At 49.1% G+C, this 24,701-nt stretch overlaps 1 long non-coding RNA gene across 1 annotated transcript; it reads right to left on the bottom strand.

Moving 5' to 3' along the window:
* Positions 1 to 4,224: 4,224 nt before the first annotated feature.
* On the bottom strand, positions 4,225 to 18,130 carry LOC140600611 (uncharacterized). Its single transcript, XR_012003798.1, has 3 exons — positions 17,973 to 18,130; positions 9,102 to 9,342; positions 4,225 to 8,235 (listed from the first exon to the last, which is right to left on the bottom strand). It is a non-coding gene; the product is annotated as an uncharacterized lncRNA (long non-coding RNA).
* Between the last annotated feature and the right edge of the window lie 6,571 nt (positions 18,131 to 24,701).

Genomic DNA, 24,701 nt, shown 5'->3' with positions numbered 1-24,701 from the left:
AGTAAAGGTTTATTCTCCTTTTATTCTAGATTCTAAAACCTAGAGAATTAAATAATCTGTGGGTGGGTCCATTGGACATGGCCTCCTCCAGGACTTTGAAAGGACACATAATCATTCTTTGCCCTATTTTCTAACTTTTAGATAATTTTACGTAACACTGCCAAAATGAGGTCCTATTGCAACACTGTCACAGAACTGGGGGACAAACTTGTAGGCATGGCACAATGTGACGTCCAAACTCATAATGGCCAGCTTCCACCATATCTCCTGCAAGTCCTGGGCCAGCTACATTTGCAGCTCCACACCGAAGGCACCAACTTCCCCTGCTGATCATCCGGCCCATCAGGAACGGGGGTCATAAGAGTAGACTTGAGTTCTCCTTTGTCCTCTGGGGTTGATGGTTGCTCTTCCCCACCTCTCGTTTTTATTCCCAAGTCGTGCCCCTGCAGGTCTGCAGTAATCCCAGGCCCACACCACCTGCACAGACAACTGCTATTCACAAGATTCGTCATTCCCACAATTACACAAGGTCTACTTCCTATAATAAATTGCTTATTTTATTTCATGCTTACAGGGTCTATTCTCTGCACAATCATGGCTGATAAACGCCCCAACTTTTTTCAGCAGCCCCTTTGGGTTCTTTTGTCTTCTTGTGGCTAGTGTGCAACAGATATTAAGAGAATGAGCCTTGCTATTAAATTCTAGCTCAGACTCTTTCCAGCTTTAAGTCTCCAGGCAAGTTATTTAGTTTCTCTAAGTTTCTACCTCTGTAAAATGGGAATAATAATAGAACTCCCTTAGAAGGTTGCTATGGGGATTAAATAAGTTAATAGCAGTAAAATCCTTAAGATTGTCTCTGACCTACTGTAAATACTCAGTAAATATTCACTATTAGCATCACCTCTATCAGAAATGGCACTTAGCACATTGCCTTGCTTTTCTGAACCACCATCACCACACACACACACACACACACCAGATTGTGAACTTCTCGAGACAATGTGCAAGGAGAGATCCCTTCTGCCTAGAGGAGCTGGGAAGGCTTCCTGGAAGAGGTGACATTTTAGCTGGGCCATGAAATGCTGGATTCGGATTGGGTAGACGAAGAAAAGAATGGCATTGCTTCTGGAAAATAAAAAAACAAACAAACAAACAAACAAAAACCAGAGATGTGTATAGAGACCATCAGTAGAAACAGCTTGCCTTTGAAACTGTACAATCTTACTGGAGCAGCATGTGTAAACAGAGTAGGCACCAGGCCTTGGGATAGGCAAAGAGGAAGAATGCTAACTAGGTTTTCTGTGTATTGGGAGCAATAAAAGGAAATCAGTGCTCACATCACAGTGTATGAGGACCATAAAGGTCTGGAGGCGGAACTTCGGGACTCGAGAATGAAGCAAGGGCAAAGCATTTTTAAGCCCAGGTCTGATGAGGGCAGAAATAGGGGGCATCTCTGTAGGCTCCCGGGCTGCCTGGAGAAATGACTGAGGAAGCATCTGTGTTCCACTCTACTGGCAGATTCCCCACCTCCCACTCCCTCCCTTCCTCCCTCCCTGCCGGTTTGGCTAATGTGGGTTAGCAATGAGCAGGAAGTGAGTGTCCTGAGGCCCACTCCCCCAGAACTCAAACCCTGATTATAGAAGAGGCGACCAGAGGCTGGAGCAGCACATCTAAAGTTATTGAGAATAAAATGGGGGGCTCAGTGGGTTAAGCATCTGTCTTCTCCTCAGGTCATTATCTCAGGGTCTTGGGATCAAGCCCTGCATCCAGCTCCCTGCTCAGCTGGGAGCCTGCTTCTCCGACTCCTCTGCCCCTAACCACACTCGCTGTCTCTCTCTCAAATGGATAAATAAAATCTGCTACCAGGCTGCTGGGTGCCAGCCCCGGCCAGGCCCCAGGAGAGAGACAAGATAGAGCCGGAGCCTGAAGCACCCCCACCTCCACACCCCAAACCCCCCCCACCCCCCACCCCCCTCACCCCCCACCCCCGGGCCAGCCCGGGAGGGAGCAAGTCACCGGGCTGAGAGAGCACAATGCACAATTCGTACTTCCGGCAGCGCAGACTGGGCTGGTGCCCACCGGACAGAAATGGAGTTCCTAGAAAGCCCCCCTCTCTCCCACGAACTTTGAGGCCTGCGTGTAATTCAAGCCTCCAGTATTTATAAGCATTTACAGTGCAGCGGAAACCAGCTCAGGAGCAGGTAGCTCTGCCCTCTCTTATTTCTGGGTTACCTCTAAGTTCCTTATTTACCCGTTCCCCTGTGAAGGCCTTTTGGGCTGTTTCCACTCCTTTGCCATCCCAATGTGAGGCTAAGTCCCTTAGGGACAGGTGTCCTGGTATGCATGCACAAGTTTTGCACACGCAGGCCTAAGTGCAAGGTGCTGGGTCCCACGATCCCGCAAACCTTCCATTTCACAAGTTAAGGCCACATTCTTCTCCACCGTGGGCACATCGATTCACCTGTCACCTGCAATTTGTACACAGTTCTGTTGGTGCTGAGGTGTGTGTGGTGGAGGTGGACTCAGGAGACTGGTGGAGGAGGGAGGCTGAGGGGTACAGACTGGCACTGGGGGAGCCCACATGCCCAGGGACCCCAGCCCAGGTCAGCCAGGGGAGCTCTGGACCGGTAATGTTGCGTTTCATAAGTACATTTGCTCTTCCTCTCTGCTTCTGGCACATAGCTCCTAGAAGCCTGAGAATTTCCAAAGCAAGAACAGCAGATCAAAGGGTCTTTTTTTTTTTTAGGTCAATGAGGTGACTTTTGGCCTCCACCTAAGGATGGAGGCTGGTTCCCAGAGAAGCCAGCATGAGCATGGGATTAGAGGATTGGAATTTTCAGTACCACCCCGGCCTCCGGAGAGGGAAAGAAGGGCTGTTGGTTCAGTCAATCTCAGTGGGTAATGATTTAATCAGTCATGACTGGGCAGTGAAGACTCCGTAAAAACCCAAAGGAACTGGTTTCTGAGAGCGTGAGGGTTGGGGACATATAAAGATTACAGCAGAGTGGCACAGGGGAAGGCAGGGAAGCTCCGCACCCTTCCCGCATACCTCACCCTTTGCCACTCCTCCATCTGGCAGTTTGAGTTAAAACCTTTTATAATAAACTGGTGATCCAGTAAGTTAAGATGTTTCTCTGAGTTCTGTAAGGCCCTCTAGCAAATGAATGGAGCCTGAAGAGGAGATTGGGTGAACCTCTGATTTACAGCCTATCAGCCAGAAGTACAGATGACAACCTGGACTTTCAACTGGTATCTGAAGGGCGGTGGGGGGGGGGGCAGTCTTGTAGGACTTGTTAAAAAGCAAAATCAACTAAATAAATGTGAAGATCAAATTGGCTTTACTCAACACTTTATGAATTGGGCAGCATCCCAACCTCAAGTAGAAGGAACCTCTCAGGAGCTCTGGAGCTTTTCTAGGCAGAAGGAAAGGAGGACAAGGAAGTTAAAGGTGGATTACTTCAGGCAAGATTACCTTGCCTTTGGGGAAGACAGCGTTTTCTCAACAGATGACCTCCCTAGTACGGACCAGGACATTCCAGACTGATTGGCTTCAAAGTCCATTCCTGGAGGAAGCTGAGTCCACCGTAACTAGGTTAGGTATCAAGGCATGGAGGGGTTAGCCAAAGTGACTCAATTTTCAACATGTTGTTTCTTTTTAGCAGACTGATCCTTTAACCTGTGGAATCTGATGCTATCTCTGGGTAGATAGGGACAGGAGTGAGTCAAATTGTAGACACCCAGCTGGTATTGGAAAAATGCTTGTTGGTGTGGGGAAACTTGCCATGCACATGCATTGGAATTCGGTCCAGAAACCAAGCCATTTCTCTGGCCTCATCTAAGGAAGCCTCGCCCAGGTGCCTCTGTTGATCCAGGAAAAACCATTTATACCCTTCTTGTAAGAATTTCGTTATAAGGACTTCATGAGAATCTTAACAAATAACCCATTGCACAGTGGACACTCACTATTACGTTTTTCCTTTCTTCGCCTTGCCCATCCCCCTACCCACCCCTCAATGCATCACTCCTTTGGAAAGTGAAATAAATAAAAGAAACAAACTCCCAAGAAAACCACATTGCTCTGAACTCCATGATTATCAACAGAGCATTACTTAATTGCTTACCCACAGAAAGGAGACGTTAATTACCTGCCATGGAAATTTTTTTTAAAGATTTATTTATTTATTTATTTATTTATTTATTTATTTATTTATTTATGATAGACAGAGAGAGAGAGAGAGAGGCAGAGACACAGGAGGAGGAAGAAGCAGGCTCCACGCAGGGAGTCTGACATGGGACTCGATCCTGGGTTCTCCAGGATAGCGCCCTGGGCCAAAGGCAGGCGCTAAACCGCTGAGCCACCCAGGGATCCCCTGCCATGGAAATTTTAAAAAGGAAAAAAAGGAAACATGAGTTTCAATTTTAATTAGGGCCCCTGCATGGTGGGAATGGGAATGAGCTGGTTTCTCTGGGATCTAATTGTTGGCAGTGAAGTGAGAGCCTCTGATCCCTGAACAGCCTCCTGTTCCTACTGCCTCCCGCACAGAACTCCAGCCAGAGCTTCTCTTAAAGGATGCAGAGCATGGAGGGGCAGACCACTCCTTCCAGGACTCTGGCCATCACTCCTCAGGGAGCTGCTCAAGAGCAGGGATGTAGAAACACAGGACAGGGTCCACCTTTCTTGCCCTGCTCAATGCTGAGTACAATGTCATTGGAGGAATGGTGGTAGATGCTGGGATGTGCTGTGGCCCAGACCCCCACACACCCCATGCAGGACACACTCCCCAGCCACTGGGATTGCTGCCAGCACTCAGCCTCGGGTGCCAGCCCCTTCCAGACACTTTCACGAAGTCACACTGCCTTCCCAGGCCAGCCTGCACCCAACGATCAACATGAAGTAAAGGCCCAACGCTCACCTCAATTTGGGTCAACCCTGAAGTTCATGGCCTCCTGTGCTCCTGGTGGGATGGCCAGGATTCAAACTGCAGTGCAGCTCCCCTCCACCCCCAGTCCCGCCTCCAACCTGTCTCTTCCACAGGTGCTAATCCCAAGGGGACTCCCTTACATATGTCCTACACACTCATCTCCGTCTCAGAGCTTGCTTCTTGGGACATCCCAACCTGACACAGAGAGTGAAATTAAGCAGTGTTAAAATTTTACATTTAGAGGTGCCTGGGTGGCTCAGTTGGTTAAGTGTCCAACTCTTGATTTTAATTCATGGGATAGAGCTCTGTGCTCCACACGGAGTGTGCTTGAGATTCTCTCTCCCTCTCCCTCTGCCTCTCCCCTCTCTCTACGAGAAACAAATACATCTTTTTAAAAATTTACATTTTATAGAATCATCAAATCAAGGGAATCTCAGAAGGCATCTGATCTAGTCTGGCTGCCCTCCCAATACAGCCACATGCTTAGCATCTGACCCGGTGTATGGGGCGTCAGCTAGACTGCTGACAGTGTCAGGGGCTTGTCATCTCATGCGGTGGCCCTTTCGCTTTCTGGACAGCTCAGACTGCTGGAAGGCTCTGATACTGGTCAGCTCCTGCAGAACCCCAGAGCAAACAAGGGTCTATGTGGATGCAGGTCCCTTGCTAGGCTGTGAGGAATATGGGATGGTGCAGGTCCCGTGCGAGCCTTCAGAACAGACCAAGTCTAGATGTGGGCAGTGCCCTGGTCTCCAGCCCCCCAGCAGTCCTGAGAACATGCATATCTGGAGCTCTGTACCAACCCCAGACAACAGAGCATAGGCACCTGTAGGACAGGCACCCAACGGTCTGGACACTGCCTCTGTAAGCGTCTGATCACCAACAGATTTATGTCCAACATTTCCAGGTGTTTCTGATTAGGCTTGTCCCTACCTGCTCCTCTAAAAGCATCCCCAGCCTAACCTTGGGACTCTATTTCAGCAGCATAGCCTGCCCCCACCCCCAGGCTAGGGACTAGCTCAGCTAAGATTGGAAGGAAGGGTCAGAGTTCACCAGGCAGAGGTGGTGGTGGGAAGGGGTCCCAGCAGATTGGGGGGCGGAAGGAGCTCTCCTTGAGGTTCTGGGGCTGAAGGCCCAATGCCCTCCACCTCTGGCACGGTGGGTGAGGGACAGCCCAGACACGGACAGGATCTGGCCCCAAGCGAGAAATCCCGCCCCACAGGCCAGGCCGAGCTGAGCCCTAACCTGCGTGTCTGGGCATGGGGCTCCGGATTCACACCTCTGCACCCGTGTCCTTAGCTCGCACAGGAGCACACAGAGGCCAGGGAGCCCCGACAGGGCCTAGAAGGCAAAGCGGACAACCAGCTCAGCATCTTCTCAGGTCTTGGCTGTAGCTGGCACAGGGATCCCCACAGGTCTCCCCAGCTTCCCAGGTGGTAAAGTCCTGGATGTGCCGTCACGGGAATGCAGGACACGTGGCACACGCATGTGGACCCTGTCTTCTTCTGGGAGGCGGCGAGAGGGACAGGACCTGGATCCCAGGCCACCAGTGGTGACAAAGCCCTGCGAATTGGGGCAAATCATTTAATCTTGAGTCTCAGAGCAAAGGAAGCTGTGTCTCCATGTGAGAAAGTCCTCCAATTCCCCTGGAGGCAGCAAGGAGGGTGCAGCTTTAAACTACATCAGGAGAGGGGCACCTGGGGGGCTCAGTGGTTAAGCTACTGACTGTGGCCCAGGTCATGACCCCAAGTCCTGGAAAGGAGTCTTGCCTTGGGTTCCTGCTCAGCGGGGAGGAGCCTGCCTCTCCCTCTCCCTCTCCCTCTCCCTCCCCCTGCTTGTTTTCTCTCTCTCTCTCTCTCTCTCTCTCTCTCATAAATAAATAAAATCTTTAAAAATAAATAAATAATTTGCATCAGGAGAGATTCAAGGCAGACCGTGGGGGAACATGCAGGCTGAGAGTGGTGAGTGTGGAAGGGCCTGGATGGCATCACTGGGCAGCTTCGCAGCTTTCCTCTGGCTCTTAGCTCAGGAATCGAGGGGGAAGATCCACAGCTCCCAGGAGCTCAGGACAGGGGCTGACCAACCAGGATTGGCTGTGCCAGGAGGGAGAACACAGGGCCTCTGGCCACAGGCAGGAAATGGCCCCTCGAGGGGCATGGAGGGGGTAGGGAGACATCCAGAGGGGCAGGAGGAGAGCAGGAGGCTGTCGGGAGAGTGCCCTGCTGAAGCTGGACCAGGCAGAGAGGGGGAGGCTGCAGGCTCACCAACCCTCGAGATGGAGAAAAGGAGGCAGATCCCCTGGTCTCAGCAGGAGGCAGATCCCCTGGTCTCAGCAGGACTTGCCTGAGCCCATCCAGCAGAAGGCTTCAGCCACTGGGGCCCGGCACCTGAGGATTTCCCTCTCCTGACAGCTGCCCCCCAGCTCTCTCCCTAGACTGTCCCTCTGGGGCATCTAGGACAGCCAGCGCCCTCCAGGTAGTCCACACCTAGTGTCTAAGGGTGAGGTGGGGCAACCAGTGCATTAACCCTCCGGGCTTTAATCCCTGGGCAGGAATTGGGGGTTCGGGTAGGCTGAGCTGCAGTTGGGGAGCTGCCATCCGTCCGCCCCAGGAGCCATCGGGTACTGGACGCTGACGTGCAGCACGTGCTCAGTAGGGGGACACGGATGGGCCCTCAGCAGGGGCCAGAGTGCAGGGCTTGGCCAGGTGGGCTCAGTTGCCAGAAGCCACAGTCAAGGGGAAAATCTATGCACAGATGTGCCTTCTCTGTGGTGCTCTGGGCCCTGAATGGTGGATGGGGTGGCAGGGCCAGTGAGGAAAAGTTCCCAAGCCGAGGCCAGGCCTATCTCAGGGGTTACTGTTGTCCCAGGTCTGGGGGCGGCTTGGGAACAGGAGGGCTAAATTGTTCAGAAGCAAGTGAGCAAGCTGAGTGACCTGTAGGTACAGATGGTGGCAGGTGCCCCCTGGGACCCAAGCAGGTCCCTCCCCTCCTGGGCAGTGCTGTTGGGGGGACATTGAGGGGGAAGGTGGCGAAAGGCACCAAAGTGCGGCTTACCAGTCTTTGCTTCTCAAGATACTTCTGACAAGCTCTCTCACCTCGTTCCTGCCTCCCCAGGGCCCATGATGAGACCCAGGAAGCTCAAAGGCCTTGTGCGTGAGGCTGGAGCCCGGGACCTCCAGAGCCTGCTCTTCTGTCCCCATCCCCACTCCTGGGCAGGGTGCATGGTAGGTCTCACTTTTCACACCATTCTCTCTTCTATCTTCCACTTTCTTGGTCCTTGCGATGATCCTGCGAGGTACGTTGGGGATCACTGAGCCTGGAACAACCAGAAAAGGCCTGGCTTCTGAGCATGGCTTCGGCACAGCCAAGCTGTGTGACCTCAGGCAAGTTCCATTCCCTCTCTGGGCCTCCACAGCTCTATCTTCTCTGTAGGATAAAGGTATCAGCGTTGATGTACCCAAGATCACTTCTAGCTCTGACATTCTCTGTCCCAAGCCCCATGTAACAGATAAGAAAATTGAGGCTTGGTTTGTGGGTAGCACAGTTGGGAGAAAAGCCTCTCTTTCTGTCGCCTCACAGGAACCCACCTCCCGCCTTCCTCCTCCCATAGCTCAACCTGGGAGTACTAGAGGATAGCACCCCCTACCCTGTCTGCATCCTAGAGACTCATTTAAGGGAGAATCCAGTTTTTGGCTCACTTTCTTGTCTGGACCCAGAAACAGGAAGCTTATCAGTGCTTAATGAAGCCAGGATCGACCCAGTTATTATCAAAGGCACTTGTGTTAATAATAAGAGCCTTTCAGTTCACGCAGGGAGCTAACACACTCAGAATAAAAAGGGAAGAAAAGCCATTATCTTGATATGTCTGGGCTCCTACCTGGGCTGAGACCCATGAAGCCATTATGGGTAATTATGGGCTGTGGCCTCACATAGCGCACAGTCCCACTTGTGTACAGGTAATGGTGGGGAGCCTGTGTCCCCCGTGAGGTCAGCAAAAGGGTAACCTTCCATATTTAGTTAGTTCCCTTCTATCCCCCTTCTTACAAGTGTCTCCACCCTGTTCCTTCATTTTGTAGTTCTCGTTTCACCCTCAATAGACTTGTTATTCCGAGTTTCCTCTTGTTCAGGGAGAAAAGTCACCATGCTCTGAGATTCTATAACCCAGTACCCCTAAAGCCTTACCTAATGAGCTTTCCTAATTCCCCCAGCTCCTTCTGGGCTGGTGGTTATTGAGCAGAAGGCAAAGCCACAAAGGTGGCAGAAACTGGTCAGGTCAGGTTTGCTGATGGAGGGTAGAGGGAAGTGTAGGGGAGACAAGAATCTCAGGTGATGGGGAGTGTCTGGCCTGAGCAGCTGGCTGGCTGGTGGTGGCACTTCCCGAGATGAAGAAGATCCGAGGAGAAGCTTGTTTGCAAGATGGGAACTAAAAAAAAAAAAAAATGGTGTTAGGCCATGTTAAATGGAAGATCCCCATTACAGACATCTTCAATGTGGGACCTAGGGAAGGGTCAGCACCAGAGATAGGGATTTGAGAGGCACCAAATGTACATAAATCCATAAAATGGCTGAACTCACTTAGGGTGAACGTGAGAAATAATGGGCGTGCAGGACTGACCCCAGAGCCCAGGGCACCCAAGGTTGAGAGGCTGAGCAGAAGAGGAGCAGGTGCACATTGCAACTGCTGCCCCGGCCCATGTGAAGCAGCAGTAGACGATGCTGATAGGAGCAGAGGCCAAGGGACAAGGGTGTCCCTTCTTCCTCCTTCAGCTTCTGGTTCACTCCTAGCGATCTCTGTTCACAGGAGAGAACAGGGTGCTAAATAGTCGGTCAGAATGCGGATTTTCAAAGCTCTAGCCCTAGCGTCACGAAGCAGAGGATAGATAGAAGGATAGGTTTGGGGCTGAGAGATGAGAGCTAAATGATGGGCACACACATTCCACCTCAGGCCAGTCTGGACGGGGCTTTCACCCTGACTTCCTCCAGGCCCCTGAGAGCTAGGAGGTAGTGGAGTAGAGCAAAGATTAGGGGAGCAAGCCATCAGCTGAGAGCTGCCATATGGGGGGAAGTAGATCATCCATGAGCACTGAGATTGGAACAGAGCAGCAAGGAGCTGCAGCGCAAGAAACCACAGAGAAAGCACTGACAGGAGGATGCGGGGAGAGGCAAGAGGAAGGGAGGGCAGCCTTCCCTGGGAATAGGATGAGGAAACATTTGGGCTTTCAGCTTCGATTCAGACAGTAAAGCTCAGAGAGCTAATTCCATCTCTGAAGCCTCTTCCCCCACATGCATCTCTGGTCAAGGCAGAGAAGGTCACAGAAGACTTAGTCTTTCCTTTCAAATCTCTTTGGATTAGGCTCTTGGCGGACTTCAGCTGGGACGGAGCAGGGTGGGGAGACTTCTGAGATCTGTGAAGGGGTGGGGACCCTGGGGGACAGAGAGAGCCCAGGCAATTCAAGTTGTCTGTCTGGAGGACTTCCCCCATGCCAACAATTCTTGTCTTTTTTTAAAAGATTTTATTTATTCATTCATGAGAGACACACAGAGAGAGGCAGAGACACTGGCAGAGGGAGAAGCAGGCTCCCTGCAAGGAGCCAGTTGTGGGACTTGATCCCAGGACCCTGGGATCATACCCTGGGCCAAAGGAAGGTGCTCAATCGCTGAGCCACCCAGGGGCCCCGCCAACAATTGTTTAATGTAATTTAATCTCCTAAAAACTAACAAAAAAGGTAGGAAGTACTGCTGCCCCATGAGGTCCAGACAGACTCACTTCTGTCAGCAACCCCTTCAGATGCTTCCTGTGCTCGCCATAGGCCAGTTAGGATCATGGCTCCTGGGATTAAAAACCTCTCCGCCTTCTCTATAAGGATGGGCTCTCTGAGCTTAGCCTTCTCCAATTTCTGGCACCCCAGGGTTTCCTGGGAAAGTGTGGGATTTGAATCCCACACCCAATCCCTATGGTCATGTAGCTTCCCCCCAGTCTCCCATGTTCCTTTTATGGCCTCAAGAGACTGAAGGCATTTTTTAAAATTTAATTTGACCTTTAGTAACTCTACACCTAATACAGGGCTTGAACTCAGGACCCAGAGATCAAAAGTCATGTGCTCCGGGATCCCTGGGTGGCGCAGTGGTTTGGCGCCTGCCTTTGGCCCAGGGCGCGATCCTGGAGACCCGGGATCGAATCCCACGTCAGGCTCCCGGTGCATGGAGCCTGCTTCTCCCTCTGCCTGTGTCTCTGCCTATCTCTCTCTCTCTCTCTCTGTGTGTGACTATCATAAATAAATAAAAATTAAAAAAAAAAAAAAAAAGTCATGTGCTCCACCTACTGAGCCAGCTGGGTGCCCCAAGAGTGAAGACATTTTAAATATGTACAGTCAAGGCTGGGGGAAGACCTCCTAACATGCTCCCATCTGGCTTCCCATGACTGCACAAGTCAGTCCCAGGCTAAGGACCAGAGTCCTGGCCCCCAAGGACCTGGCCACTGTGCCAGCACATCTCGTACCACGTAGCTCCCCAACTTCTGCACAGGGCCTGCCACTCAGTGCCTTTCTTGGAACTCTCAGCCTTCATTCTACATGTGATCTGTGTAAAAACAAAGACGTTAGAACCTAACCTCACCACCAATTTGGATGGAAGCCCCGGTGACTTTTTAAACGGAAACGCATTAATAGCTCTGAATATTTCATGCCAGGTGCATTAGGAGGACTGGCATTAGTTACTGAATGCTGATCTCCCACCATGGGTAGGAATACATTTTGCTTCCGAGAGTCAGCCAAAGGGAAATCCACTTTAAGGAACAAGGTAGGAGGCTTTTGGGCTCCTAGGTACTTTTTGCCTAAGGAGATAAATCTTGCATGGAGAGAAGGTGTGGCCTAGCTGCATTTTCCAACCTCACTCTGACTTCTGACAAATCTTCTGGAAGGCTCATCAGAAGAGCCTTTAAACCACCATGTGAGTAAGAGTCTTGCCATCCTATCCTGAGCCACACCTTCCTCCAGCAGATATTAACACCCCAATGTCTGAAGTGGAGCCCCGTGTCCAGCTCTTCTGGTTTTCTACAGAGGATAATAAAGAAGTAAATGGGCTTAATTGATTAGAGAGGGATTGCGTTGGTATGAGAGAGAAACTCACAGCAAAGAGCAGCTCTATTTCCTTGTGCTGGGCTGCTGTTCCCGTCGTGGTGCCTCTCCGACGTCTCCGACGCTGCCACCCTTGGCCTGTGCTCTCAAGCTTATTCACCGGTCAGGGTCTGCTCAAGACGCAAACCATTCTAGCTTTTTTTTTTTTCCTTAAAGTTTTTATTTATTTATTTGACACAGAGAAAGAGAGAGGCAGAGAGAGAGCACAAGCAGGGGGAACGGCAGGCAGATGGAGGAGAGGCAGGCTCCCGACTGAGCAGGGAGCCCGATGTGGGATTCGAACCCAGGACCCTGGGATCATGATCTGAGCCAAAAGCAGATACTTAGCCAGCTCAGCCACCCAGGTGCCCCCATTCTAGTTCTTTTTAGCACACACAAAAAAATGTAATAAAGAATTAGGTGCTTATAAAATTGTGCAGAGTTGGAGAGGTGGGCTCTAGGCTGAGCCCTGAGCCTCCAGGGGTAAGTCATGGAACTTCAGTTGACCCAGCAGAATAATCAGTCTACCTCTATCTTTTCCTTATTTTTTGGTCAAGCTGATGTTAATTTACTTGTAAATTTAATTTAATTTAAATTAATTTGAATTTACTTTTAGATTTCATTTAGTTTAAATTAAGAAACTATAAAGAAGGGGTGCCTGGGTGGCTCAGTCAGTTAAGGATCTGCCTTCGGCTCAGGTCATGATCTCAGGGTCCTGGGATGGAGCCCTGTGTCAGACTCCTTGCTCATCTGGGAGTCTGCTTCTCCCTCTCCCTCTGCCTCTCCCCCTCATGCTCACTCACTCTCTCTCTCTCTCTCAAATAAATAAATAAAATCTTTAAAAAAAGAAACTATAAATAAAATATAGTTATATACTAAAGCAATATAAAACATTTTGGACGTATTTAAAAACTTTTTTTTTTGGGTCATAATATTTTGCTCTCAAGCAGGGTGAGGGGTCAATTAGAAAAATTGTAAAAAAAAAAAAAAAAAAAAAAAGAAAAATTGTTTCCTAGGAACAGTTTTTGGGCTTTTTTACTCACAGGAGAGTGTCACTGGTACGTTGCATCCTGCCTGTTTCTGCAGGTCGCTCTGGTGCCGCCCTGGGCTTCCCTCCCCAGCACTCAGCATCTCTATAGGCCTAGCTTGTACACCCTTTGTTCAAAAACTAGGGAACAGGGCGCCTGGGTGGTTTGATCGCTTAAGCGTCCAACTCTTGGTTTCAGATCAGGTCTAACTCTCATTGCTCATGGGATCAAGCCCCCTGTCAGGCTCCGAACTTGAGGGAAGTCTCCCTCTGCCCCTTCCTCCACTACTCCCACTCTCAAAAATAAATAAATACATCTTTTTTTTTTTTTTTTTTTTAAGGCAGTTCCTGGGATACCTGGGTGGCTCAGCAGTTGAGCATCTGCCTCCGGCTCAGGGCGTGATCCCGGGGTTCTGGGATGAGTCCCACATCAGGCTCCCCACAGGGAGCCTGCTTCTCCTTCTGCCTGTGTCTCTGCCTCTCTCTGTGTGTCTCTCATGAATAAATAAATAAAATCTTAAAAAAATAAAAAAAAGCATAACTTGTAAATGGGGCAACAATGTTCCAGTATTAGCTTTCACATTTTCTACTAGAGCATTTCCAATGAGCTTCTCATTTGGGACCCACAGTCTATAAAGTCAGATGCTGTTGGAAAACAGAACAAAACAAACCACCACAAGCCCCAAAGTGAATCACTTATGCTAGACCATGTCACCAAACAGGGACTGAATACCTCACCCAAGTGCAGGTTCAACCTTCTCCAGTGCAGTCCTAACCGCTCAGTCAGGTGTTTTCTCCGTGGCCCCATGAGGTGATCTGCCACATGGGTTCCTTCTAACCCCCAAAGATGAGCTGAGCCACCTAAGAAGACCCTTTTGTCTTCAAAGGGAGGTGAGACGTCCCCAGAAATAATCTTTTTTTTTTCTGTTTGTGACTCCCTCATCCAGGCTGTAAAAGCCTCTCCCTTCCTGTAGCCTTTCGGAGCTGCCCTCTGCTTGTTAATTGGGGTGCTGCTGGGTTTATGCAATGATTAATAAAGCCAATTACATCGTCTTTTTTTTTAAGATTTATTTATTTATTTATTTGAGAGCGCGAGAGAGCTCTTGTGAGTGTGCGTGCCTATGTCTGCAGGACAGAAGCAGAGAGAGACAGAATCCCAACCAGGCTCCCCACTGAGGGCGGAGCATAAGGCCCACAACCCTGAGATCCTGACCCAAGCAACCAAGAGTCCTTTGCTCAACTAACTGAGCCACCCAGGCACCCCCCTCCAAAGCCAATTACATCCTGAAAAGTTTTGTTATTTACCCACATTAACTTTTAGAATCCGTCAATTGCAAATGATTTTTTTTTTGTCCAGTCAAGGTGCAAATATTTCTGTCCAGTAGAAAAGTCAGGTGTGCAGCCCCTAGGTGTGCGGCCCTATGGGATATCCAGCAAGTTTTGTAGTTAGCCGTCTCTCTGTCCCTGGCTACTACTCCCCCACCTCTGGTGTTCCTTGAAATGACTTCATCATTCGGCTCATTCCCTCACTGATGAGTTAAAGAGGTGCTCACGATACTCTGCCATGAGAGTCATGTTTTCACTTTGTGAAGACGGTGTTTTGACACAGGGAGCTTCCCTGACCTGCTGTTTCTCTGCCCTTTCAGACTCCCCCAGACACAACTACATCATCCCAACAAAACCAGGGACAGAGGCCGCAGGATATTTGGGTGAAGGTGATAGAGCATGGGGGTGGGGGTGGGAGTAGAAAGGTGGTCTCTGTCGGTCGTTTTCCTAGAAGAAGGCATGTCTCCCCAAATTCATCTCACAGCATTGTGTCACTCTGGAGTCTCTGGGTCCCACAGATGTGAGCATCGGCACACAGAGATGAGTAAGCTGCTGGGGACCTGGCCCCAAACACCTGCAGCTGTCTGTGGGTGGCCCACATCACCCGCTGTGAGACTCAGGTGCTCCCTCCTCTAGCTCTCCTTTTTGCCTCCTCCCTTGTGGCAGGGAGAGGCGAAGGAGAAAAACAGTCATCCCAGGGATCATTGGATGGGCCTGGAGGGAACTAACCCAAGTGTGCTCCCTGGTGAGTCACACAACCTATACTAGGTGAATTGTCCCACAAAGGAAGCTTTATTTGCAGCAAATAAAGAAACCACAGTTCCAAAGCCATGACTCTCCAAGTAAGGGTGAATGGGTTCTTTTTGTTTAGGAATAGGATGAATATTTAGAAAGGGAGGCTTGTCATTGTATGTAGAGGACAGCGTAAGAAAAATGCATGGACCACGCCGCACGTTCTGCGAAATGGGGCTTGTGCTCCTCCTTGGGTGGGACTTCGGTATTACAACGAGGTAAAGTCCCCGTCAGGCACTCCATGGGTAAGTTGGGGGTTAAGTTGAAACTGGTCAGGGTGGTCTGGGCCACCCTTCCAGGCAGTCGTTAATGCTTGAGGGGCAGTTTTGGTTTCTATTATGGGATGCTAGCACCTCAGTTCTTTTTCCTGAGTTAGGAAATAAACTGGAAAGAGAAGCTTAAGGGAAAATGTGGGGGATGCCTGGGGGGCTCAGCAATTGAGCGGCTGCCTTTGGCTCAGGGCATGATCCTGGGGATCGGGGATCAAGTCCCACATCAGGCTCCTTGCATGAAGCCTGCTTCTCCCTCTGCCTGTGTCTGTCTCTCTCTCTGGGTCTCTCATGGATAAATAAATAAAAGTCTTAAAAAAGAAAAAAAATAAGGGAAGATGTGAGACAAAGGTTGGTAGGTACAAGCAGGTGGGCAGGAAAGGTCAGGTCGTGGAGTCCAGCTGGTGACAAGTTTAGACATCCACCCAACTTCTATTCACAGGGGCAGTTTTACTTCTACCCCCCACCCCCTGCCGCCCCACCATGTGAATCCTTCAGTACTCAACACTTGCCTTCCCCCCTTCCACCACAGGAGCATGAGCGGCGCACGCACAAACACACACACAAAATCACACCTGTCTCCAAAAGGTCCCTGCTCCTTCCCCACCTCCCTCCTAGGTGCTCCTCTTCCTTTCTCCCTAAATGCATTAGGGGCATCCATCAGAGTCAGAAAGAGAAAGAGCCTGGTGAAGCTTGGCCAGTGTCTCTCAGGTCAGATCACAGAGCTTGAGTTCTCACTCAAGGAATCAAAACTAATTCAAAATAAATGATAAGAGAGAAAGAAAAGGAAAAAAGAAAAAGAAAGATATATATGGCAAAGACCCAAAGCCAATTTGTTGGCTAATGAAACGTGTGCTGAAATGTATTATTTTTGTGTACATTACTTTCAAATGCAAATTACAAGGACTGGCAGTAGGCACCTCCTTAATGTCCTGGGATTAAAGGGCAAAGAGGCGAGAACTACTTGAAAACTCATTTGCCAACTGTCTTCTGAAGCAGAGAAACCCCTGACCTTCCCCAGGCTTGTCTTCTGCTCCCCACACGAAACAGAGTGAAGCCCCGCGTCGGGCTCCCCGCGTGGAGCCTGCTTCTCCCTCTGCCTGTGTTCCTGCGCCTCTCTCTGTGTCTCTCATGAATGAATAAATAAAATATAAATAAATAAATAAATAAATAAATAAATAAATAAATAAATAAATGGTATAACCTCACGTCTGGGTTGACCCACTTGATCCTCAACTGGTGGGGAATAAGGAACAGAGAGGGAGGGTATTTTCTCGGTTTGAGCTTCTGGCTTCTACCTTTGCAGGAAGGCGTTAAAGGCTTAAGTCATTTATGACTGGTGGCTTTTAATAGCTACGCAACATCTGACAGCTCAGCTGAACTCCTAACACCTTCTGTTGCTATTGTCATATTTATCAGACTAGGACGTCCTTAAGGTCCAAAGACTCTTCCCCTTTTTTTGTTTGAGATTTTATTTGAGAGAGAGAAAGAGAGTGTGCACAAGTAGGGGGAGGGGCAGAGGAATAAGGGGGTGCAGACTCCCTGCCGAGCAGGGAGCCCGGATGCAGGGGGACCCCAGGACCCAGGGATCATGACCTGAGCAGGAGGCAGACGCTTAACTGACTGAGCCACCCAGGTGCCCCAAAAGGAGTCTTTCTTGATAATAAGAGGCAACTTTTTTAGCACTTGCTGTACGCCGGACATAATGCTCTGCACTTTGTATGCATTGGTTTGGTTAGTTCTCGCAACGATTGCCATGGTGCTTGATAATTGTGTGCCAAACACACTCTTACTCCCTTTCTTTAGATGGGAAAATTGTGGTTTAAAGACATTAAATGACTTGCCCAACATCACACAGCTCGTAAGCGGCGGAGTGGGAATTGGAACACAGGTCTGCGTGATCTGAGGTCCCTGCACTTCTGACTCTGCTCCCTGGCGCCTCTACACTTGGCACTTGCCTGAATTCCTGGCATTTAGCATGGGCTCAATAAATACTTCTTGTGTGAATAATTCTCGAGTGTCTATCTTCCACCTTAACTGCTCATTCCTCAGCCTCTCAGCGTTGACGCAAGACATTTCAGTTAGTCGTCCCAAGGCCACTTCTGCTCAACATTCCTCCATTTGAATAGCCCCCCTTCCCAGTGGTTCCATTTGTACTCCAATACCACCACCTGCAGCCCCCAAATTCACACTCCTCTAGGCCTGTCATACATATGGTTCCCAGCCACCCCACCCCATCCTCGTCTGCTGCGGCACCTTATCTAATCTGATACCAAGTTTGATCACTTTCCTCTTTGAAGCGGTTCTTAGATGCCCACCTTCCCACCTCCCTGAGACCACTCTGGCCTTGGCCCTCCTCCCCTGCGCTGATGACTAATACAGTTTCCAATCTCAGCGCACACCCCTGAGGACACGTCTTCCCTTGGCTCCTCACAGCCTTAGCCTCACACATTCCCAAAGTCATAGAGCCTGATGAGGGGCCACACAGAATTGCATCTTATGATAAAATAATAGGTTTGTTTACCTTTTGGTTAGAGTGGAGTTGGAGGAAAGGAGGTTGGTACTTTCACATTGTCAAATATCGGTATGAATTTACGCCCTCCAGAACTTCTCATGTGACAAGGAGCACAGGCTGCTCCCAGATGGTAGTTGCCAGTCTCCACCATTTGCTCCAAGAACCTGGCTCCGCTGTTATAAACAAACAAACAAACAAACAAATCACCTACTGTTTCTGAGAAGGCTAACATATGGTTTATTAGGCTTATTATACTCATTAGAGTTGCAATTCATGGTGCAACAAATTTTCCAGGCATAACAAATTGCATAGGACAAGTGTTTCCATGGCTTTAAACTACAAACAGAAATAATCCTGTTGGTGATGGAAAGTTATGAAAAATACTGGTAAGAAATTTGCTACTACTGGGACTGCAAAATGAAGATTTTCAAGGGCAATACCTTTGGCTGGTTGGGCCAGGAATTATTGGACAATTAGATTTGGGAAGTGGGGTGTAACTACCCTGTCATCCTTAAGGTATCCCAGCCTCCCGACCCAGGCAGCTATCAGTGCCATCCATCTGCCGGGCCCCATCCACATCAGAGCCCCACCATGGGGAGCAGGCGGAGGGAAGCCTTGTGAGTGAGGTCCAGGCAGGAAAGCATGTGTGCACACTTCGGGGGGCCCTGGAACCACAGTCTCCATTAGCCCACAGTCTTGCCTCTCCTCCCCCAAGAGCAGAGCATAGGCTTTTTACAGACCATATCTATCAAGACATATGAAGCCTTTGTAGACTCTTGTGAAAGTTTTCACAAATCTGATTATCCCCCCAGTGAACCAAATTACAGTAAATTCCTTCAACAAGATTAGCATCAAATAAATTTGCTGACTTTACTGCCACCAGCGTTGGCCAGTGCCAGGGAAAGAGCAGAAAAAACAGAGACCTCTGTCCCTTTCCCAGTCTGTTCCTACATTCTTGCCTCACTTCATCTCTGAAATTTCTAGATCTTTAAGGGTGAGAGCTTGTAAATCACACATGCTGTTTCTTCAATGACTTGCATCCATTGAGGCAGAATTGCATCTGTTCCTGACCACATCCCGCCCTGTCCTTCCCTCCTGCCAGAGGGTAAACAGCCCTTCCTTGTCGCTGCAGCCTTGTCTCTCCTCTCTGGCAGCTCCTGTCTGCTGGGGAGTAATAACTAAACCAAAGATTGGAGCTGAGATGAAAGCGATTTTTGTCCCAGAGGTCTGGGCTGGGGCTGGGGCTGAGTGGACCAAGAATTAGGTGTAGCCTGCGGAGGTCCTGCTCCATTATTGCACAACTCAGAAATGTAATTAAGATCTAAAGCTAAAGCCATTCCCCCACTGGGGGGGGGGTGGTCCCAGTTCTCTCCTTGGCACTCCAGGTCTAAATCTCTCTTCAATGTGCCAGGACAGTGGAACTTGTCATTAGTCATAACTGTTGGTCACCACTCCTCCCGCTTATCAAGTGGGGTCCCCTAATTTCATCTCCTCTAACCTCACCACAGCCCAGCTGCCCGTGTGGGTTGTTACCTTTCTTTCTTTGTTCTTTCTTCTTTCTTTCTTTCTTTCTTTCTTTCTTTCTTTCTTTCTTTCTTTCTTTCTTTTCTTTCTTTTTTTCTTTTTTTTCTTTCTTTCTTTCTTTCTTTCTTTCTTTCTTTCTTTTCTTTCTTTCTTTCTTTCTTTCTTTCTTTCTTTCTTTCTTTTTCTTTCTTTCTTCTTCTGTTTCTTTTTTTTTAAGATTGTATTTATTTATTTGATAGAGAGAGCATGCACGAGTAGAGGGGAGGGGAAGAGGGAGAGGGAGAAGCAGAGTCCCTGCTGAACAGACAGCTTGAGGATCCCAGAGCCCTGAGATCCTGACCCGAGCTGAAGGCAGATGCTTAACCAGCTGAGCCCCCCAGCACCCCATTACCTCTCCGTCATAGGAGATGAGTCTGAGGCTCAAACAGTGCTGAGCCAGGCTGCAACCCTATCCTGAAGAGACCGTGGTGCACTCTGCCCACCCCACCCACATGCCCTTGGCATTCACCTGCGCCCGTCCAAGGTCACCATCTAGAACTTCTGTGTGCCTGGCAAACCAGAACTACCAGACGGTTGGAGGCTCCAGGAACAGCCCTCAGCAAACGACAACAAGGTAGGGCATAGGCACCTAGCTTCCTCGCGCTTGGTTGAGATGGCACCACAGCATATCCCATGCCACCCCTAAGTCCACCCAGCAGGATGGGGCTCCAGCTGCCCACAGTGGTAACTGGCTAGATAACATCCCTTTCTTAGCATCCTTCCTGTCCCACCCCTAGGGGCATTTCCTGGGATCATCTCCTAAAATAATTTTTTTGCGCTCACATCCATGTCTCTGGGTCTTGCTTCGAGAGAACCCAAAGCAAGACAAGTCACTTCAATGCATGGTGCCCTAACTTCTGGCCCTGCAGTGGCAGCTGTAACAGCAATAGTTGCTGGGCTTCTCTGGAGCCCCAGTGGAGCACAGCTGGGTTCTGCAAGGTGGTTCCAGGGAGAATGACCTGCTGCTCTCACCAGGAGGTGCAAATCCCACTACCAGATGGCATGAGATGGGCGATGGGCACTTGTGAGAAGGTAAAGGGGAGAGCATGTCACTGGAAGTCAGGAGCACTTGGCATGAGATGCTGGAACATACTCAGCAGAAACCTGAGCTCATTGTGCATGCACTCAACTTTTTTTAAGTATTTGCATTTTCAGTTTATAATCCTAGCTAGGTGGTGTCAGGCAAACCACCTAAACACTCTGTGCACTGCTCATCCATCCATTCATTCATCAGATACTTCTAAAGCTCTGTGCCAGGAACAGTGCTGAGTGCACAGATGCAGAGAGGGAGCTGCCCTCTGGGGCTCCCAACCTACAGGGACAGACCCTCACTGGATCTGTGCTCTGAGAGGAGTAAACTCAAGATGTATGAAAAGGAGTGCATGGAAAGGCTTCTCACCCAGGCTTAGAAAGCCAGGCAGGGGTCCCTGGAGGAGCTGCCCCCTGAGCAGTTAGTAAGGGGAACAGCATCCATAGCGGGGGGAACAGTACATGACAGATATGGAATGCAGAGAAGCCAGGAGGAGACAGGGGACCCGAAGCTGACTCTACATGGTACATTCCTTTTTTTTTTTTTTTAAGATTTTATTTATTTATTCATGATAGACAGAAAGAGAGAGAGAGAGAGAGAGAGAGAGAGGCAGAGACACAGGCAGAGGGAGAAGCAGGCTCCATGCTGGGAGCCCGACGTGGGACTCAATCCCGGGACTCCAGGATCACGCCCTGGGCCAATGGTAGATGCTCAACCGCTGAGCCACCCAGGGATCCCCTACATGGTACATTCCTGAACAGGTCACTTCAGCACATTGGGCCTTGGCTTGCCCACTTGACCTGCTTTCTTCAATACTTGGTATAAGATCAAATACAATAGTGAATGTGCAAGTCTAAAGTGTTTTAGAAATATGAAAGATTGAACAGTGACCTGGCGGCACTTACTCCACCTCTTCTGCTGGGAAAGAAGATGGTGGTCGGAGATGGGATGCACGGGGTCATATTTCCCTTTTCCCTCTCTTGTCTAAATTAGCCAGTGTGGTTGGAGGGGCCAGAACTCAGACCGAGCTGCAGTAAGCATTATCCTGCAGAATGGCATTTGACAGCTGAGCAGACACTTTTACAATGATATATTCTGCATTTTTCTTATTGAGCTCCTAGTCCAGGAACCCTTCCAGGTGCTGGGAACACAATGAACAGGAGAGACATACTTCACTCCGTGGAGCCAGAGTAGGAGGGGCAATTTCCACAAACACACGTCACCCTCACAACAGCTGAGATTCTGCTTCCCTGAGATTCTAATTCAGGAAACAGGCCCAGAAGTGAGCGATGTGCTGCTCAAAGTCACAACCAGATCATGATGGTGCCAGCAGTCTTAAGGAGGTCCCACCTCAACTCCAAGTCAGCATGTTTCCACAGACAAACGTTATGCCAATCCCTGAGTTGACCAGAGTCAAGAAATACAGGAGACCCACTAGATCTCAGAAGGCATGAGGTGCATGAGAGAAGGGTCCCTACAGTGACCCCCAAGCAGCAGAGGTGGTGAGAATAGACAACTGAACTTGGAAGTCTCTGGTCCTAAGTCCAGGAGGGACTACATTTTTCACATTAAATCCCTTCCACTTCCAGCAACCCCTTCCATAAAGCTTGACTCATGCATCCTCACACATGAATGAATCTGTTCTGAGAAGAAATGCATCCTTGGATTCCCTTTGTCATCCCAGCTCCTTCCATGGCTCCCATCTGCTTCCTTCATGGGGAAATAAGGTGATGAAAGGGGATAAAACAAGCCTGCAGATAGGTTGCTGCTGATCTGAAATCTCCCCTCCAAATATGGCTCTGGGGGCCATTAAGAATGGTTGCAAATGCCTCTGATAAAATACTACAGCTATGGGAGGTGGCTTTAAGTTGAACATGCTGAATGGGAGTCATTGATAATCCATGTTTCATCTGGCAGAGCCACTTGCTAGGGCGGTGGAGGGGGGTGGGCAGGTGAGCAGTCGTGACAGGAAATTAGCAACCTCCCTTCCAGAAATGAGAGCCACAAGTTCCCAAGTGCAGTGGGAAGACCCCAGGCCAGGGTCAGGAGAGGGACTTTGGGTACCCTCTGCCCAGACAGCTGAAGTCCATGGTTAGAGAAGCTCAATAGCCTGTTTGTTCATTCATCCACTGGCCAGATATCTACTGAGCACTGACCAGGAACCAGACACTGTTCTCAGTGCTAGGAAATAAGGTCCACGAGACACAGCCTTTGTAATCAAGGGACTCACAGTTTTGGAGGGGAGACAGGTTAACTAACAAGTCAATAGGATGTTGTAAATCTCTGCACAGTTGGGGACACACAGAGGCCATGGCCAATTCTCCTTAGGGATGTCTATGAAGACTTTGCAGTGGGCTATGAGTCTTGAAAGATGAGTAAGGTTTGTGAGGCAAAGAAGGAGGAGAGGGCTTCTAACATTAGTGACATTCACATCTGCAACAGTTGCTGCACGTGTGAACATTGAAGGTGATATTAGCCTTCCACCCTGGCTGCTGATGGATGCTGGTGCCGTTTACCAAGGTAGAGGATGTGACAGGAATAGGGCCCAGCTGAGGGGGGAGGCTGCAAGCTCTGTCTCAAACAGAGGAGTAGTATTCACTGGGATGAAAGCCCCGGGAACGGCCAAAGGACTGAGTGAGTAGCTGAGGAGGACTGAGGCTTTAAAGTGTTGGAGAAGTTGTGTACGTAAATGTTGGACTCTCTTAAGTCAGGCAGCCCGCATCTTGCCCAGACACCGTGCAATTTACTCCTAGTGGACCTCCTTGAGGGCCTCACCTCAACCCACCTCAACTGCCACCCAGGTGATCCTCCGAAGCAAGAAGTAAGTCAGGCCAGATTCATGTAGCTTTGCAAGGCACTAAAGAATGTGAATAGTGTAACTATGATTGTGTTAAAACAGCGGGAGGGTGTATTTCGGGTTGAATCGTGTCCCCGCAAAAGATATGATCAAGTCCTGACCCCTGGCACCTGTGAATATGACCTCATTTGAAAACAAGTCTTTGCAGATCTAATCAACTTAAAATAACTGGATAAGGGTGGGCCCTCATCCAATGACCGCTGTCCTGATAAGAGGCGGTTGAGGCATAGAGACTCAGAAGGCGGCCACATGATGACAGAGGCAGAGATTGGAGTGATCCAGCGGCAAGCCAAGGAATGCCAGGATTGCTGGCAACACCAGACGTGAAAAGAATTGAGGAAGGTTTCTTCCCTAAGGCAGTTGGAGGGTGTGTGTCTCTAGATTTCAGATTTCTAGTCTCCAGAATTGTGAAAGGATGAATTTCTGTTGTTTCAAGCCACCAGTTTGTGGTACAACTTGTTACAGCAATCCTAGGAAAATCATACAGAGGGGAATGTGAATGTGCATATATTTATGTAATTGCTTGTGTTTTCAAAACTAAATAATGAAGGATCGACTAGCTGTTGGCTGCTCCAGGTTGGCCTGCCTGAAGTGACTAGGGTACGGGGAACCTCATAGCACAGGCTGCTAGCAGGCTTGTCTGGGCCTGTTCTTGGGCCTTTGTAAGGTGCAGTGAGTGAGCACAACAGCCAAGGAGGCGTAGTGCCGGGCCTTGGAACTGGTGCACCATCACTTCTGCTTCATTCTGTTGGACAAAGAGAAGCAAAAAGATTCAAGGGTGCAAGGGAGCAAACAGACTTCTCTTTTTTAGAGAGACACTGAAAAAGACACATGGCAAAAGATATGTTTGTGGATCCACACAGAGTGGAGATCTGAGCCATTAATGCAGTCAATCTACCAAACGTATTGTGCCTGGGCACACAGCGGGATAAAGCAAATGAGCGTTATACTTGTGTTTTTAAGATAAGTAATTTTCAGAATAAAAGACAAGAGATACAAATCAAATGAGATGTAAAAACAAAAAACTAAGAAGCCAAGCGTAAATTCTGTCATATATATTTTGAGTTGGAAATAACAGTATGAACTTGGGATTCTTTATAATAAGAAGAAAAATGTATTTAAATATTTTTAAATTTAATTTTTAAGGAAAATTATATTTTTCCTTACCTAAGAAACATATATTTCTTAGCTCTGTTCACCAGAAAGACCTAAAAACAGTGACCAGTTGTCGGCAATGGGCAATGCTACTTTTCATGTTGTGTTCCCAAATATCGTTTCCCACTAGAAA

This window comes from Canis lupus, chromosome 12 (genome assembly GCF_048164855.1).
Source record: "Canis lupus baileyi chromosome 12, mCanLup2.hap1, whole genome shotgun sequence".
NCBI lineage: Eukaryota > Metazoa > Chordata > Mammalia > Carnivora > Canidae > Canis > Canis lupus.
This window is presented reverse-complemented; position numbering and strand designations above follow the sequence as displayed.